At 52.5% G+C, this 6,085-nt stretch overlaps 1 pseudogene; it reads right to left on the bottom strand.

The window, feature by feature from the left end:
• Nucleotides 1-4,777: 4,777 nt before the first annotated feature.
• LOC140251635 (histone H2A-IV-like) lies at nucleotides 4,778-5,294 on the bottom strand (annotated as a pseudogene).
• Between the last annotated feature and the right edge of the window lie 791 nt (nucleotides 5,295-6,085).

Genomic DNA, 6,085 nt, shown 5'->3' with positions numbered 1-6,085 from the left:
TCCCGGCACTCCCGGCAGGTGGCGTCACAGCACCGCCGGGTTCGCAGCCGGCTTCGCAGCCAGCTTCATCGGGCACCGCGTCGCCGAGGCGTGCGGCGCCGCGGAAGAGGCCGCCGGCGGTACGCGAGTCCGCCCCGACCGGCCTCGGGCGTGCTTAGCGGCGTCGCGGCGAGAAAGCCGGTAGCAACGGCACGCGTTCCAACGGGCTGCGCGGCTCCCGGCGGGGCCGGAGGACGCTCGCGCGTTCACGAGTCTCCAGGGCGCGCGCAGAGCAGTGCGTTACTGCCGTCCGCACAGCTCCCGCCCGAGCCGCGCGTCGCCACGGCAACGGCTTCCTCCCCTCCACCTCCTCCTCCTCCTCGCGGCTCTTCTTCAGCCCGACAGGCTGAAGGCTATCGGGTTTTGCACATGCGCCAAGAGTTTCTCACTGTCCTCCTGTCCCCTTGGTTTAGCAATAAAACAACTTTGACGATGAGTGTTGAAATAGAAGAGTTTTTCCTTTAGAGCAAGCTGGAGAAGGACTCTTGGCGGGTACTTTGTGCAGCGTGCTTTGCTGCACCAGCAGGCCGTGGCACGGTGGGCACGGGTTGGGCTGGATGTGGGGGTCTGAGACGTCTTTCCCAGCCATAGTGATTCTGGGATTCTCCCGTGCTTCTTGAGGTGCAGGTTTACTCTCAGAAATAGCAAGCTATAGCACAGTGGTGACAGAGAGTGCGGTAACACTGCTCTGTTCAAGGTTACTCTTCAAGGATGCCTTTCTGAGAGCACTCACGCTCTCTATCCCTCTGAATGAGAAAGCAGACAGAGGAGGCGGGAAGCCAGCATGACTCATCAAGGACCTGCTGGGCAAACTGGGGTCCGAGAAAGACACAGACAGGCATGTCAGCTGGGAAGAGTGCAGGGATGCTGACTGGACTTGCAGATGTGGCATCAGGAAAGCCAAGGCACAGGCAGAACTGAACTTGGTGAGGGGCATTTACAAAGCATAAGAACACATTCTGCAGGTACATTGGCTGGGAGAGGCAGGCCAAAGCGAGTGTACCTCCTTTGGATAATGTCAGAAGACAGCTGGTTCAACAGAGGGGAAGAGGGCTGAGGTACTGAATGAGTTCTTTGCCTCCGTCTTCACTGGCAGCCGGGATTCTTGTATTTCTCACGTTCCTGAGAAATCCCTAAACCTCTGGCTGAGGACTGGGGGAGTAAATCCTCCCCTCAGCCCCCACTGTAAGGGCAGAGAGAGTCCGAGACTGTCTCACAAGACTGAATGCTTGCTATGGGGCTGACGGCATGCATCCCAGGGTTCTGAAGGAGCTGGCTGAGATGGTGCCAAGCCACTCTCCCTCATATTTGAAAAGTTGTGGCTGTCAGGTGAGGTCCCAGGTGACTGGAAAAAGTGTCACGTCACTTGCACTAATAAGTGAGGGAGCAAGGAGGATTCTGGGGAACTACAGGCCAGTGAGTGTCACCTCTGTGCCTGGGAAGATGCTGGATCAGATCCTCCTGGATGACATACCAGATCACATGAGGAATGAGCGTGTGATCTGAGAGAGCCAGCATGGCTGCACCAGGGGAAGGTTGTGCCTAAGCAATCTACTGTCCTGTGATGGGGTGATGGTATTGATAGAGAAAGGGAAGGTGACCAGTGTCACTTATCAGGGCTTGTGCAAGGCCTCTGATGTGGTGACCCATCACATCCTTATCTCCAAATGGGAGAGATGTAGATTCGATGGGTAGACCACCCAGTAGATAAGGAATGGGTTGAAAGGCTGCAGACAAAGGGTGTGTCCAGGTGGAGGCCAGGAATGAGTGGTGTCCCCCGGGGTCTGTCTCAGGACCGATGCTCTTTGATTTCTTTGTCAGTGACATTGGTGATGGAACTGAGTGCACCCTCAGTGAGTTTGCTGGTGACACCAAGCTGAGTGGTGCTCAGTGGTGTGGTGTGGTGTATTTGGGCTCCCCAGTACAAAAAAGACAGGGATCTCTTAGAAAGAGTCCAGTGGAGGGCCACAAAGATGGTGAAGGGCCTGGAGCATCTCCCCAGTGAGGAGAGACGAAGTGAACTGGGTCTGTTTAGCTTTAAGAAAAGAAGAGTGAAAGGGGCTTTGATCCAGGTTTATAAATACCTGAGGTGTGGGAGCCATAGTGGTGAGGCTGGTCTCTTTTCAGTAGTGCGTGGGGACAGGACTAGGGGAAATGGGCTGAAACTTCAGTGTAGGAAGTTCCACACAAATGTGCGCAAGAACTTCTTTATGGTGAGGGTGATGGAGCACTGGAACAGGCTGCCCAGGGGGGTGGTGGAGTCTCCTTCTCTGGAGATATTCAAGAGCCACCTGGATGCCGAGCTGTGCGACGTGGTGTAGGGAACCTGCTTTGGCAGGGGGGTTGGACTCGATGATCTCTAGAGGTCCCTTCCAACCCCTACAATTCTGTGATTCTGTGATTCTGTGGTGCAGTTGACAATGGAAGGAAGGGATGCCATTCAGAGGTACCTCATCAGACTCAAAAGGTGGGCCTGGGTAAACCTAATGAGGTTCAGCACAGCTAAGTGCAAGGTTTTGCACTTGGGCTGGAAGAATTGTGGGCATATATAGAGACTGGGAGAAGCAGATCTTGAGATCTTGAGCCCTGCAGAGAAGGACCTGAGGGATCCTGAGGGATGAAAAGCTGAACATGAGCCAGAAGTGTGCTCTTGCAGCTCGGAAAGCCAATGGTATTCTGGGCTCCATCAGAAGAGGGGTGGCCAGCAGGGAGAGGGAGGTGTCTGTCCCTCTCTGCTCTGCCCTTGTGAGGCTCCATCTGCAGTACTGCGTCCGGGTCTGGGGCCCCCGGTGTGAGAAAGACAGGAAGCTGTTTGAGATGGTCCAGAGGAGGGCCACAAAGATGATCAGAGGGCTGGAGCACCTCCCCTGTGAAGACAGGCTGAGGGAGCTGGGCACCTTCAGCCTGGAGATGAGAGGGCTCTAGCCTCCCAGTGCTTCAGGGGAGACTAAGGATGGAGGATTTAGGTTGGATATCAGGGGGAAATTCTTTACTATGAGAGTGGTGAAGTGCTGGAGCAGGCTGCCCAGAGAGGTTGTGGATGCCCTGTCCCTGGAGGTGTTCAAGGCCAGGCTGGATGGGCCCCTGGGCAGCCTGGTCTAGTATTAGATATGGAGGTTGGCAGCCTTGCCTGAAACAGGGGGGCTGGAGCTTGATGATACTTGAGGGCCCTTTCAACCCAAGCCATTCTATGATTCTTTGATGATCCTATGACCTATTCATGTGCCCTTCCCACTTGCACGCCTCAGCCTGTTCACTGGAGAGGCACAGTGAGAACAGTGAAGGACTTGATGCCATGCAAACACCGCTCAGCCTTGACTGAAACACTGCTGCATTATCAGCATTGGCCTGGCCACAGATCTAAAGTGCTGTAACACACGAGCTGCTATGAAGACAATGAACTCCCTCCCAGCTAATCCCAGTGCACTCCATCAGCTCCAGCTCTTCCACCACTCACTGCAGGAGTGGTAGAGGAGGAAGGGAGGAATTTGCGGGTTTGTTTTGTGGGGTTTCGTTTGCTTTAGATTCTGTACTCAGAGTCTGTTTATATGGAGAGGGTTTGGCAGACTCTTGGAGACTCTCCCAGTTGTGCTTTAGTTGTTCTGTCATCACAGCTAAGTACAGCATCGCTCTCATTTCAGCAGTCTTCAGAGAACAAGGCATGTAAGGCATGATGATGTAAGGCATGATGATGTAAGGCATGATCAGGCTTCTGTCCCTGTCTCAAACACCATATATCATATCCATGGAATTTGGCTTAAAGTAACAGGATTCACTCTGAAAGCCAGTAAGGCTTAATTGTGCTAAGCTTAAACTTTAAGAAAACTAGGAATACAGGAAGTCTTGCTAGATAAGCATTTGCAACACTGTAATCACAGTGGTAATGGGGCCATTCACTGACTCTGAGACAGAATTGAACCTCATCTCTCTACAGTGTGTACCTTTCTCCTTGCCTAGTTTCTATTCCTGATTTGTATATTTTGGAAAAAACCCAAGAAAGATATGGTACCCTCTGTACCTCACATCTCACTGTGGTTGTTCTACACTTCAGGTGTACTTCCACCTTCTGCACCAGGCCCCCTCCCTCTCTTCCTCTGGTTCCATCCCCCTCTATCTCTCTCTTTCTCTCCATCTCCCTCTGTCTCCTTCTCTCTTACTCCCTCTGCTGCTCTCTTTATCTCTCTCTCCTTTTCCCTCTCCCTCCGCCTGTCTCACCCTTCCTCCCTCACTCTCCTTGTCCATCCCTCTCTTTTCCTCCATCTCTGTCCCTCTCTCCCCCTCACCCCATTTCTATCTATCTCCCTTCCTGTTCTTCTCCTTCTCTCCCATTCCCTCCCTATCCCTTTCTCCCTTCTTTCTTTCCCTGTAGCCACGCTTAGGCTCCTGTACAGGAACCATTTGGACAGTGAAGGCAAAGCAGCAAGAAGGCCCTGGAGGCTCAGCTGCTGGCAAAATGCCAGAAGGCAGTCATGGGTCCTGAGCAAACTTTCTGCAGGGTCTTCCCCACTGTGACACTGCCAGGTTCAACAAACGAGTTCACTGGCAGTGTGCCTCCTGCCCCTGAGGTAATTGCGGTCACTTGGCCTTGCTCTCCCTATGTTTCTGCCTAACACCTGCAAGGCATGCTCCATCACAGTATGGTAGTGCAAGGGCTTTTATTCAACTGTTAGACTACAGTGGATAATTTGACAAATGGGACAGCCCTTGACATGCCAATATAGGACAGGAGTTTCTGCTTTCACTTGACATTGACATCAGCAGTGGCGTGAGCAGGTGCAGCCTGTTGCCTGTCGCTTCTCTTCCTCCTCTTGGTCTTCTTCTTGGAGAGTGCCATGCACTGGCTTTGGGGGACAGCCCTACTGTGGTGCTTGGGCCCGCTTCCCAGAAGGTGCTTAAGTACAGAGCTGTTCTTCACAGCCATCTGCAAGTGGCACGGAGTTGCTCTTTTTGGAAATCCTCCCAGCCATGTCTATGGTCTTGTATGTCACCCACTGTAGCACAGCAGCCAGGTAGACAGGAGCCCTGGCTCCAAAACGCTCAGCAAACTGGCCTTTGCGCAGCTTCCTGACTATCCGGCTCACAGAGAAGAGCAGCCCAGCCCGGGAGGAGCGAGAGGAACGACTCTTTTTGGCCTTTGCTTCCTGGCTGTTGGAGGGCTCCCCCGAGTACATTGCCTCAGTCTCCCTCTTCTGCTTGGGTACAGTGCAGACCCCATCTGTTCTGGACCCGCTCCTTCTTCCCATAGGTCTCTCCATGCTGGGCAGCCTGATCTTCCTGTGCCTCTGCCTGCCTTTCCTGCCTGCTCTTGAAGTATTTGCTGGTCCTTGCTGGTGTTTTCTGCCTGCTGTGCTCCTACCAGCCCAGCCTAGTGGGGTCTGTGGCAGAGTGACCCCACGTGCTCTGGCTGAGCTTCCTTTTGGAAGGGCTACAGCTCAGGCTTTCTTCTCTGCAGGGTGATACCCTTTGCTCACCAGCCCAGTGGAAACCAGAGCACCCCTTGTGTGGTGGGGATCAATAGGAAAGAACTTCTTCTGTGATCTTATCTCCCCGCTTGTGACATCATTCCTGCTGGCCTCGCCACTTAGAATGAGCTCAGGGATGGCCTCTGATCCAACCTCTCCCATTTTCCCACGTCGGGGCTTTCCCAGTGTATGACTGTACAAGGCCACAGTGCTGCTAGCTAAGGAGAATCTTGAACTCTTCTCTTTCCCTGTTGTTTTTTGTGTTTTGTTTGTTTGTTTGTTTTTTCTTTTTCTAATTATCTACTGTGTATTCTCATACAAATCAAGGGATTTAGTGATACCCTTGGGAGTGTTTGTGGCAGCCTAATGAAATATAGAGGCTGTTCATGTCAAAGAAAGGATAGCTGGAGTTGCTTTCCATCCTTTCAGGCTACCTCTAGCAGAAGACCATGAATCAGGGACTCTGATATACATGATGTTCTCTTGAGCAACAGACACTTCTTAACCTAATAAATGTTTGGATGGCAATATCCTAAACTTACATTTGATTTTATTTCCTGGATTCCCTTAGCATACTGTAAAAT

The sequence above is a fragment of the Excalfactoria chinensis genome, chromosome 1, assembly GCF_039878825.1.
Source record: "Excalfactoria chinensis isolate bCotChi1 chromosome 1, bCotChi1.hap2, whole genome shotgun sequence".
NCBI lineage: Eukaryota > Metazoa > Chordata > Aves > Galliformes > Phasianidae > Excalfactoria > Excalfactoria chinensis.
This window is presented reverse-complemented; position numbering and strand designations above follow the sequence as displayed.